This window comes from Garra rufa, chromosome 9, assembly GCF_049309525.1.
Source record: "Garra rufa chromosome 9, GarRuf1.0, whole genome shotgun sequence".
Taxonomy (NCBI): Eukaryota; Metazoa; Chordata; class Actinopteri; order Cypriniformes; family Cyprinidae; genus Garra; species Garra rufa.
In genome coordinates, this window is record NC_133369.1 from 21,910,916 (window position 1) to 21,924,257 (window position 13,342).

The window sequence follows — 13,342 nt, forward strand, 5'->3', positions numbered from 1 at the left end:
CTGGGCTCTTTTATGGCACATTATTCTGGGCCAGACACTCAGTCATTCAGAATGGGAAAAAGGGATCAAATCTAATTCTCTTCAGCTGGATATGCAGGGAAACCAATCAGTTTATGATACTGCTGGGCTGTGTAGGAAAGCGAACATTAAAAGGGAGATTTACAGCTCTTTCCGAATCGTCGGCATGGCCTGTGACGGAGTTTACACCATACAGTGGCCTATTTGAATGCTTATGCTAAACTTGAAAGTGTCTGAATGCCTTTGCTTTAGATAACGCAACATTATATCAAGCAAGTGGCTTATGCAAACAAATGATGCAAGACCCTTTCTCAAAAATGTTTTTAGCCTTTTTAAGCTTTTAACTGTGTTGCTCAAATAATGTTTAGTTGATGTTGTTGTCAGTTTCCCCTTAAGTTCACACAGGTTTTCTAGTAGAGTACTGGTGTAGTTCATCGCATTAACTATTAATGTGATCCATTAACGCTTGACAGCCTGAAAGTGTCCAAATACTTCCATTGCTAGCAAAGGACCAGCATTAACCAGCAAAGGACCAGCATTAACCAGCAAAGGGCCAGCATAAACCAGCTAAACCAGCATCCCAGCACCAAAACATACCTAACCAGCATATGCTGGTTTTTTCAACAAGGATAATGACTGAATGATGAATGGCTGTTGAGATTTTGAAGTCCAATAAAGTGAATCCATTTATCATAGAAAGTGAAATGTCAGTCTCTCTTGCGTACAACAGTTAGCGGAAGTTAGAGACTATGTTTTAGAACATTTTAAATACAGATATTTTTCTTGGACAAATGCATCAATTCATTTCAGAAGACCTTATTTAACCCCCTGGAGCCATGTGGAACAATTTTTATGACGAATGGATGCACTTCATTAGACTTCAAAATCTCAACACACATTCACTGCCATTATAAAACTTGGAAGAGCCAGGACATTTTTTTTTTTTTTTAAATAACTCAGATTGTAATCGTCTGAAAGAAGAAAGTCATATACCCCTAGGTTGGCTTGAGGGTGAGTAAATCAATATTATTAATTTACATTTTTGGTTGAACTATCCCTTTAAGGTTCAGCAGGGATATCAATTATTTTGTCATTTCATAAAAACAAAAACAAACAAACAAACAAACAAAAAACATAAATAAAAAATCCTGAAATTTGTTTGAAAAAAAAAATGGAGTGGGATATATAGGCAGCAAGTGAACAGTTCAGAACAGAAAAGGCAGCAAATTTCATGTGTTGGAAACAGGAAAAATGGGCAAGTGAAAAGATCTGAGTGACCTTGACAAGGACCAGATAGACTGGGTCTGACATCTCCAAAACAGCAAGTCTTGTTGTGTGTTCCCGATATGCAGTGGTTAGTAACTACCAAAAGTAGTGCAAGAAAGGACAAGCGGTGATTTGAGGTCAGACTAATTGAAGCAAAGGCCAACCCAGTTTGTTGTGCATTGGACTCCATTGGAGTGCCCATGATGACCCTGGTCTATCTCTGACTGCCTGCAATGAGCAACTGAGCATCAGAACGGGACCATGAAGCAATGGAAAGAGGTTGTCTGGTCTGATACATCTGTTCGTAGCAGCTCTGTTGAAAAAAACCCCCAGCATATTCTGGTTAGGTATGTTTTGAAGCATGGCTGCTGGTGTGAGCTGGTTAAAGCTGGTCCTTAGCTGATCATGAGCTGGTTTAAGATGGTCATGCACTTTTAAAAATAAAAATGCTTCAAAAGGTTCTTCACAGCGATGCCATAGAAGAACCATTTTTGGTTCTACAAAGAACCATTCAGTCAAAGGTTCTTTGAAGAACCATCTCTTTCTTACCTTTCTTAACCTTCTTTTGCCACAAAGAAAGTTTTGTGAAACAGAAACGTTCCTCAGATGTTAAAGGTTCTTTATGGAACCATTTAGACAAAGCTGGTTATGTGCTGGTCCTGAGCAGGAGCTAACAGGGAGTGTTATGTAGCATAATGTAGCAAAAATTGTTCAGGAATGGTTTGAGGAACAGTTCAAGGTGTTTCCTTGGCCTCCAAATTCCCCAGATCTCAATCCAATTGAGCATCCATGGGATGTTCTGGACCAACAAATCCGATCCATGGAGGCTTAAAGGATCTGCTGCTAATGTCTAGCTGCCAGATACCACAAGACACAGAGGTCTTCTGGAGTTCATGCTTTGATGCATCAGAGCTGGTTTGGTAGCACAAGGACCTACATTTATTAGGCAGGTTCTATTTAAATACTGTACATATATAAATATGTGTATGTTTGTATATGTACTTAGGCGTATGTAGTTGATTCTGTTTTTGTATAATAATTAGGCTATGATGATGCATAAATGTCAACCTTCTAAATCTCAATCTCCTTCATGGCTTAATCAATGAAACATTTCTCGAGTCGTGAGATGAGCCAGCCAGCATTATCATGCATTGTAATTCCTATACCATTGCAGATATATGAATTGCAAATGTCATGCATAATTATATGCATAATATATTTTTCTCATTTTCCACAATCAAGTTTTTGCTCAAGATTTCAGGATTATTACTCACCAGTAATAAGTTCCAATTGAATTGTAATCATAGCTAGCAAGTGTTCAAAAAGCAATCTTACAATGTGAGAGGAATAATTAAGTTCTGCTTTATTGTAATTCTGATACAGATTAGATATTCTCTCTTTGTCTTTATGTAAATACAGATACAAAACCGCTTTCTTTTATTAAAGATGAGCTGCCCAAGGGGGAAACATATTAAATATTTCATCCGCAGATATGGGGCTCATTACACAAGACTGTTTTGACATTATTTAATGCTTGGGGCCGACCCAGCTTAAAGAACAAAACACACATACACATGCGCATGAAAAACATTTCCCTTGATGGCATTTTAATCACAGGGAATGTTGGATATGTACAAAACCTTTTGACACTAATATTATTTACACAATATGAAAAAGAAGCAATGTTCACCTCTACCACTCAAATCGAATTTCCAAGGCTCTGAATAATTCAGAAAAAAAAATGCTTGCAGCGACGCTCATTTTTAACTAGTAGCCATAAAATAGCTCATTTGTTTTATGTTTTGTTCATGCAAATTTCTGAGTAACCCACCACATTACTGTTAACAGTGGAGATAATGAAGCTGCGTCAGTTGGACTCATTTCATACAGAAAAAGAGGAAAATGCAAAGAAATTTAAATACGGTCATAATTTACTAACCTTCATGTCATAGGATAGATAAATTTTTATGATAATGCATGGCTTAGGGTTTACTCAGAATAATGATTTTTTTTTTCCAATTAAAAACTGTCCTGAAATGCAAAAAATGGTTTGAAATATGCTTGATGACAAATACCTAAATGAATTCTTATCAAATCTGCTGAATCAAATCAATAAATACATACTCTGACATACAATGTTTATGATGCTACTGTACTCTTTTGTTGTAATCGCATTGAATCGAGTGACAAAGGTGCTTTATGTTTTATATTCTGCGGAAGAAACAAATATGAGTCTGAATGATGACAGACTTTTCATTTTTGGTTGAACAATCCTTTTAAGACACAATCCATGTCTTTCATGCTCACTTTCATGCTCATGTATCTCGAGAGAAAAGTGCAGTATAAATGGTCTTTCACTTTGTTTTTCTGTCTCTCTTGTTCCATGATTTCCTCACCTCATTGTAACCCCACGTCTCTCTCGCCAGTGTAAACTGTAAAGGCATCGATTCTGTAGTAAACAGAGTAAGCTCTTTTCCATCTTAACTGGTAGGCTACATTAATATACCGTGTGTGTCTCCTGTGGGAGCTCACAGACGCTTTGCCATCTGAGCTCCAACATGCTGCAAATGACCGGCTGCATTCCACTTATCATCTCAGGGGTCCGCCTGAGAGTCCTTCCCTTTGCTCCAACACAGCCTCCTTTTAGATAGGCTTTATCCGGCAAGAGCGCTGATGTCTGAGCGGATGTGTGGTTGTGTGTTAAGGCTTTCTTTTTAAGCTGTCATTGGACGTCCTTGAGCTGTTATCTCCCCTGGTTTAACGTTCATTGGCCACACACCACTATAAACCATCTCTGAATGCTGTATCTCCCAGCTGACGGGACATATGGGAAATATGAAAACAGCACATTCCCTAGACTATGCATTGTAGCACATTGGGTTGTGTGCCATTCAGGGCTGAACTGAATGAACTGAAGTCCTTTTACATTCCAATTAATAGATGATCTTTTATGAACCAGAGTTTAAGTGAACACTTCATTTTGCAGAAGGTATTTCCTGAAGTCAGGCTAGTTTAATTCACATTTAAACTCATGATTCTTCCATTTTTAATGTTGCCCTACCATGGTACAGGGATATTATAGTTGTTAGTTATGATAGTTTTTTAACCTGTACAGTATTTCATTTTCAATTTTTCTTTTCAGATCAGTTTTTACAGTTTTTAAAGAAATAGTTCACCCAAAAAAATCTGTCATTAATTACTCATCCTCATGCCGTTCCAAAGCCGTAAGACCTTTGTTCATCTTGGGAACACAAATTAAGATTGACAGCAATGCAACTGACATGTTCAAGGCCCAGAAAGGTAGAAAGGACATTGTTAAAATAGTCCATATGACATCAGTGATTCAACCGTAATTTTATGAAGCTACGAGAATACTTTTTGTGTGCAAAGAAAACAAAAATAACAACTTCATTCTGCAAGCAGAAGAAGACACACTGTACATAAAACAACAAAAGTCTTTGTAAACATGTCTGAAGATTTCGACAGAGGATGACTTACAATTTTTTGCCCAGCCTTATTTATTCGAACCAGAATATACAGACTAAGAGAGATGGACGTTCTACGTCATAATGCACATGCATCGTGGTGCTCTTGTGAACACGTGCGTATAGACTGACATGGAAGAGAAGAAATTGTTGAATAAAGTCGTTATTTTTGTTTTCTTTGTGCAAAGAAGTTTGCTTGTAGCTTCATAACATCATGGTTGAACCACAGATGTCACATGGACTATTTTAATGATGTCCTTACTACTGTACTTTTCTGGGCTTTGAACCTTTCAGTTGCATTGCTGTCTATGCAGGGTAGAGATGTGATGGTGAGGAAAGTTTCCCACCATATAACTGATGTGTGACAACACCGGTAATACTGGTATAAATCACATTTATTTGTAAATTTTTTTTATTTATTCATTTTTTATACAGTGCTTTTAACAATACGGGTTGTGTCAAAGCAACTTTACAGAATTAAATAGAACAACAGTGTCAAAAGTGCAAAAGTTCCATGTTGCAGCAAAGTCAGATTTGCAAAGGACTCATCTGGTTCCCGTGTATCGATTGGACAACAATAAAACAGTACGACAAACTCACTTCCAAAATCATCTTTTAGATAAACTGCAGCAGTCAACAGGCCATTCAAAATCCAAAATATTTTTTAAAACAGGCGCTTTTGTATTTCATTTCGAAACTAAATCTTTTGCTAACGTCTTGCCTTTCTCACCTAACTCGTCAGTTCGACTCTCTGCATGTGATAAATGAAATCGGACTCTGATTTAAAAATACCTTTAAAAAAAAAGTCATTGTAAAGGTCATTGCACACACTGAGTCCGAAATTTTCGTATGCGTTTTTTTCGTATTCGTAATCCTAAAAAATTGTCACACACAAAAAACCTTGCACACTGAGTCCGATGCGTATTAATTCATCTGTTGCGGAAAAAATCGCAAAACAATACAAAATGGATTTTTCAAGCAGCGAGGATGATTTTGTTGTCCATTCTTAAAAAGAGAAAAAGATATAGAGAGGAATGAGAGAATACTTTTATGCGCACCTCCTTATTAATAAGATGTGGGATCATCCAGGATGTCAGTAAACTTTGATGCTTTGTTAGCGTTACAGAAGCCACATATTATAAATAAACTGAGTGTATCTTTATAGCGCTTTGTGCTGTGAGACAAAATGGATGAACTTGTCTGACGTAATTCTGGATTTTGGCGTTCGCTTGTACGGTGGCTCTGAACTGTTAAAACACTTCTCAAAATGCTTGCTACATATGTGAAAAACGCAAAAAATCTAACCCGATCCGAATTTTTTTTATGACAAACGAAAATTTCGGAAGCAGTGTGCAAACATGATTGACATAACGTGAAGTTGTATTTATTTTTTAACGTGCAAAAAATTAGAACGAATAATTCGGACTCAGTGTGCAATGACCTTAAGAATGTTTTCACAAGACATAAAATACACACCAATAAGTACATATCACTGCAGTTTCCAATAGAAATTAACACTGAGTGGCACTAAAAGAGTATTAGCTTTTTTCCCCCGGAACAGATGAATGTACATGTGGTATGTTTTATGTGATGTTGGCTTTGTACGTGTCACCGCAGTTCTGACTTGAAATGTCCGTTGAGTGGCGCTATAATTCTAATGCTCCATGACGTTTTAAACTAACGTACCATCTGCACTGCACCTAAACCTACCCGGTAGAATGAACAAAACCGAATGTGGCGTAAAAAAGCAATCGCAAGCATGCTGTTTCAGGTTGTTTTTCGATCTCTCATGTTTCAGCTTTTTCATTGTGAGTTTTTCACGGGATTTGTACCCAAGGATTCTCCATCCAGAGTCCAGTTCTGTGCCAGCTGAGCAACCGAGCAAGCTTGTTATGTCCAGAAAGCGAAACATATGGCACTTATAACGATTACATGTGCTCATTGTTTTACCGCCTCAGGTATTCATTTCTGTTGGAAACTGCAGTGATATGTACTTATTGGTACTTATTTTGTGTCTCGTGAAAATTTTCCCCACAGTTATGTTTTCGTCATGAGATCAGGTAGCACTTGGAACGACATGAGGGTGAGTAATTAATGACAGAATTTTCATTTTGGGGTGAAATATCCCTTAAAGTTAATCAGTTAACCTTTTTTATTGTTATTGTTTGATTTTATTATCCAGATGTTGGTCAGAACAAGAAAAATACTAAATAATAATAAAAATAAATAAACATTTTAAGTTTAACCTACAACCTACATATGTGATGAACATTGGTTATGCTCATCTTTCGTAGTTCCTTTAAAGGCATCCTGAGTAAAACAGCTCAATGTTTAACATGGAGCACATACAAAAGACCTGAACCAAAGCGATAACAACCTATTTTACAGAATATGGAAATTTGTTGTATATAAACAGCATTGCAATTTAATCTGACCAGGAACTGTCCTCATAGGAATGGGCCACTTGATGGATATCTAAAGTGACCCATCTTTTTTTGATTGTTGGGTTATGTAATATTTCAAAGATTTGTCTATTCTTTGTTCTGAAGCTTTGTTTTTATTTCTCAATGTACTGACAACAACCTGAGTGGGAACCTCTGTGTAGCAGCCATCCAATCAGATTGTGTGCAATTTGCATCAGACTGTCCGTGACTGGTCCATGGACGTTCTCTGGGTGTGCTGTCTAAGACCGAGACTGTGAATGTCCTTTTTGTGACCTCTACCTTTGTGTGAATGCTCTTAGATTTAGTATGTTGGACAGATTGCATGTTTCCTATATAGAGCTGAATGTTTAATATACCGAATTGATCCTTATCAGTAGCGTATGATCTGTAAATCCATGATATTGATGTCTCCTCGCTCTTACATCTGGATTGCACAGGCATAAAGCAGCGAAGAGAGTGAGGTAGATGAAAAGGGCAGAGCGCATCCTGAAATTCTTTCTCCAATTTAAACCCCGAGGGGCATGTGCAATGACCCCTTTGTCTGCCTCCTGGAAGAATGTAGGATTTGCCAACGTTTACCTACCCACAATCCATTATTTAGTGCTGGAGAAAGGCTGGCGGGATGGAACTGCGCTTCTATCTTCCCTCATGTTATAAGAAAGCCCTGAATTGGTATTGAATTTATTCTAAGGTTATATCTGACTGGATCTTATGCATCATTCAGCTGTTGAGGAGAGAGAAGGAGACAGGCGGCCATCTTAGCGCCGGAACGGCTGTAAGTGGGATTTCTTTTTTTGAAGATACAGCCCTTTAAGTTCTACTAAGGGGATGCTAATTCTCGTTTTTGTTTATGCAGGTTTTTCAAGGATGAAATACAATATTTTACAACAACATTTGTTAAGCATGTTATACTTGGCTCTTTCCCCGCTTTGCTAGAAGAGAAATATTCATGTGCGAGTGGAAATCAGACTGTATCATATCCACTCTGAGCACCATATTGTTATATGATACTTTATAAACACACCGAGCACGGGCTCCCCGCGGCTTACTTTGGCTAAGAGAGCACTGCAAATTGCCATATTAAACTGCTGTGGGCAACAACAGGGTTTTATTTGTATCATTTTCTATTTTTGAATCTTGTATATGGCAGGGATACTCTACATTCAGCTTTAATGGGCGTTGGAGCGGCGTCTTTTCGGCAGTACATCAATTTTTTTTTTATGCTTATGTGGCACATTTCCTCTTCATTGGTTATAGCTCTAAATATATGGTTGGTGATTAAAGGTTCACTGTCAGCTTCATATGCAACTGTCAGAGAGAGATTTTATAAAAGCAAAAATGTTTTCACTGTGAAAATAAGTTGTCCTCCATGACCACATTACCACTCTAATGAGTATTATGTAAATGAGAATACAGAGTGACATGCTGTATTTGATTTACATTTTAATCATATAGCATAACTGTTATTGCCATTTTATTATATTAGTTGAGAGGATGAAAATAGAAAATCTTTCATATTTACTTACCCTCATATTTTTTTTAAAACATGTATGACTTTCTTTCTTCTGTGGAACACAAAAATCTCTCTTTTTTCCCCCTTAACATTATTTTGAACTTTGATTTTATGGACAAAAACATTCGATAACTTTTTATTAATTTTAGTTAATGTTCATTTCCACATTTAATCATACATTATTATTAATATTAAAGGGATAGTCCACCCCAAAATTTAAAATTCTTTCAATAATTACTCACCCTCATGTCGTTCCAAACCTTTAAGACCATTGTTCATCTTTGGAACACAAATTAAGATGTTTTTGATTAAATCTGACAGCTTTCTGACCATTCAAGGCCCAGAAAGATAGTAAAGACATTGTTAAAATAACAAAAATGACACCTTTATTTAACAATTTCTTCTCTTCTGTGTCTGTCTCTGTCTGCATTGCGGTACTCTCGTGGATGGGCATCGAAGACTGACGTGGAATAGAAGAAATTGTTGAATAAAGTTTTTTTTCTTTGCTCACAAAAAGTATTGTTGTATCTTCATAACATTACGTTTTAACCACTGATGTCACATGGACCATTTTATCGTTGTTCTTACCACCTTTCTGTGTCTTGAACATGTCTATGCAGGGTCAGAAAGCTCTCAGATTTCATCAAAAATAAATTGTGTTCTGAAGATGAATAAACATACGTCTCTTCTGTATCTTCTGAAGGGCAGGACTAAATGAAAAAAAAAAATTATATTTAGGCAAAATAAGAAAAATTTACACATCTCTATTCAGTTCAAAAGTTTTCATCCCCCCAGCTCTTAAATGCATTGTGTTTTCTTTTGGAGCATCAGTGAGAGTTTGAACCTTCTGCAATAGTTGCATATGAGTCCCTCAGTTGTCCTTAGTGTAAAAAGATGGATCTCAAAAACATAATGTCATTGTTGGAAAGGGTTCAAATACAAAGTGTATGTAAACTTTTGACTATAGGTGAGTAATTAATGACAGAATTTTCATTTTTGGGTGAACTATCCCTTTAATATTTTGTAATGGACCTGAGCTGACATGGTCTAACAAAAAAACTGTTTTATTTTTATTAACTAACATTAACAAGGATGAACAAATACTGTATTGCTAATTGTTAGTTAATGTTAATTAATGCATTAAATATAGTTAACAAATGGCACCATGTTACAAAGTGCTTCCATTCATCTGAATATTTTCTTTTGTAGGTTTAGAGCAACATAAGAGTAAATAAGTTATGAAAGAACTTCAATGTTTTTTTTTCTTTATTTTGGAATATGTCTTTCGATATAATTTTGTTATTGTAAAAGTAAGCTTATTCGGACGCAAGGATTGTTAGAAATCCATTTGGTGGTGCAAAAATGACACAGTAATCCTTGTTCTCTATCATGTAAACAACACAAATCTGGTTTGTGCGGAGCGGAATGAATATATTTAGAGAATGTGGCAAATGGAGCAAAGGTATGTTATTAAGGCGACTGACATTACAGTGAGCAATTCTGTGATTCTCTCAGTGAGAGCCCAGAGTCTGCCTCCTTTTTTCTTTCTTAGCATTTGGTTGTAACCTTTCCAAGAGTCCTGTGTGAGTCATTGAGACGATAGGTGCCTCTGCTTGTGCTGAATGGTAAGGGCGCCAAGCCTGGGCCTTTATGACTCTGACCTTTAACAGACAGCTGCAAAGATGAAACCACAACAGTGAAATGAACAGCAAGTGTGCTACCCTCACAAAATGAAAAATCATACTCTCTGTTGCACAGATTTTTTTTTTCTTTTTTTTGGCTTGAGGAGGTCAGTGGCTCAGGCTACGTGATGTGTTATGTGTCAAACAAATCGGGTTGTCCCAAATGGCAACAAATGGAAAAAACACTTCAGCTGTAACTCGGACACATGTACTCTTTCAGGGAAAGATTGCTTGAGGTTTTCAATTCACATTACTTAAAAGTTCACCTGTGCTATTGCTTCATTGTTTATGTATATTTAAGAAATATCACATAAATATTACAAATGTGTTGTTGATAGAGCGTATTAATATTTATAGTACATTCTATCATTAAACTAGAGGTTTAAAAACTTTTTCAAGGCTCTTTGGTGTTTAGTCAGGTGGACACCCTGTTACTTATTTTATAATTAATAAGTTAGTCGAAAGTTTACATACACCTTGAAGAATCTGCAAACTTTTAATTATCACACAAAATGCATGTTATTTTTTATTTAGTACTGACCTGAATAAGATATTTCACATAAAAGACATTTACATATAGTTCACGAGTTGAATTTTTTTAAATTTCCCCATTCAAAAGTTTAAATACAAATAGATTTTTAATACTGTTGTTGTTACCTGAATGATCAGGTGTGTTTTTTTGTTTAGTGATAGTTGTTCATGAGTTCCTTGTTTGTCCTGAACAGTTTTTGTGTATTTGAACCCCTTCCACCAATGACTGTATGATTTTGAGATCCATCTTTTCACACACAGGACAACTGATGGACTCATGTGCTATTACAGAAGGTTCAAACGCTCACTGACGCTTCAGAAGACAAAACGCTGCATTAATATTTGAAGTTCAGGGTAAATTTAACTTACTTTGTCTTCTGGGGAACATGTACACATCTTTTGTAGCTTTAGAAGGGCAGTACTAAATGGAAAAAATATGATAAGAAAAACAAGAAAGGCAAAATTAGAGAAATGCACACATCCTCATTCCGTTTAAAAGTTTACACCCTGGCTCTTAATGCATCGTTTTTCCTTCTGAAGCATCAGTGAGCGTTTGAACCTTCTGTAATGGTTGCATATGAGTCCCTCAGTTTTCCTCATAGTAAAATGTTGTCCATTTTTTTGATTCCATGTAAATAAAATAATATTAGATTGCAATAAATTTTGAGTGAAAATCATAACAGAATTTTGAAGTAATTAAAAAAGATTTACGCACCAAAATCCCCTGTTCTTTAAAAATGCAATTACTTTTTAATTAAAATAATATCATCATAATGCATTGTGTCATGTTAACCTTGACAATAATAACAAAAGCCCTTTATCAACAAACATGTTCTCTGTAATTTTGTAGATAAACACTGCTTTGAGCCATTTCTAAACCATTTTGCTGTCACCAAAGCGACTCTTCAAACCCCAGTTGACCATCAAATCGAAAGCGCCATAAAGGACTCTTAAATCCATCCTGGAGTCCTCTGTTTTTTCTCCATTGTGATTGGATTCGTAATCGAAAGCTGCTCTATTGGTTTGTTGGGGTTGAATCCGATGGGAAAGCAGTACTGAGATTAATATTTGATGGAGCAAAGCACCACCAACCTTTCCAGCTTCCCTCAGGTAGGAGACTCCTCACTGACCTTTCAATACACACCTGTCACCATGCTGCTATTAGCCCAGCTGCTCCTCTGAATCTTAAAGATGAACTGAGATCAATATGGAGCACTAACTGTAACCACCTGAGGACAGAAATTTTGACTTGCCATCAATACCAACCAAGGTTCCATCAGCCAGAATCCATCGCCGTTGTGATTTCACGTGTTGCGTAAGCCAGAGCATGCCTGGCTCAAGCAAAAACTTTCTGGTTAAGAATGACTAATTCTGAATATAACTTAATCCATTCCAGCCCTTTGCCAATTTATGATGTCACCAACATTTTTGTTCATTTAACTTTAAAAAACGAATAAGAGAAGTTTATTGGACTATATTTGTTATATCCCAACTCTAACCAACCAATTATTTGAGGATCCATTTTCAGAAGTGGTTTATTTATGTACACGTTTACAACTTCAAAGCAAGCAGTCAGAGTTTAGTTCTGTAGTTGGCCTCTGCTGGTATATGGCACGCTTATATCACTGTGCTTGGAGGAAAAAAGGCTATTTTGATCAAGTAGCGTGGTAGGGTCAACATAAGCTAAAAGCTATATATTTTTCTATACTTTAAGCTCAAATCGGAAATATAACTGCCACGGTTCACTGATCCTGGGTCAGTAAGCGACGCCACTGCCACTAAACCTCGTGACGCCATTGGCTCGTTAAACTGTCAGTCAAACCGTATTATTCCTCCCGCCTCTCTCGTGAATGAAGTGCGGCGCACAGTTTGAAGCATTTCAGCTTGTTTGCAGACTTAAGGTAAATAAAGAACTGTTGATTGAAAAAGTACATGTTTTCTGTATTTATAATACAGCACTGTATTGATAAAGGCTAATGTTTTTTTGCATTCGAGGAGATGAGAAGAGTGTCTTAGTCTAGCATTTGTTGTAGAGACAACCAAATTGCTTATGTAAAGCGCTGAATCTTTATATTTTGGCTAAATGTCAAAAAAAAAAAAAAAATTGAGCGACCACGTAGTAACAGAAAACTGCATAATCTGCAATGCAATTTAGTATTTCAGAATATAATAAATGTGACTTATAGGCCTAGCCGATGTGACCTGTCGGTTTAATTTTCTTCTCAAAGACTTACATTTTATGTTAGCGTGTTTTTTTTAAAACCTTCGGCAAACTATTCCTAAGTTTGGATGTTTCTACTTGAGAGTGTTCATTTACAATCCGAACCACATCGTCGTAGGTGACTTCAGGCAAGTTATGGAGAGACCAGCGGTATTTATCGGCCTCCGCCATTGTAAAAAGCT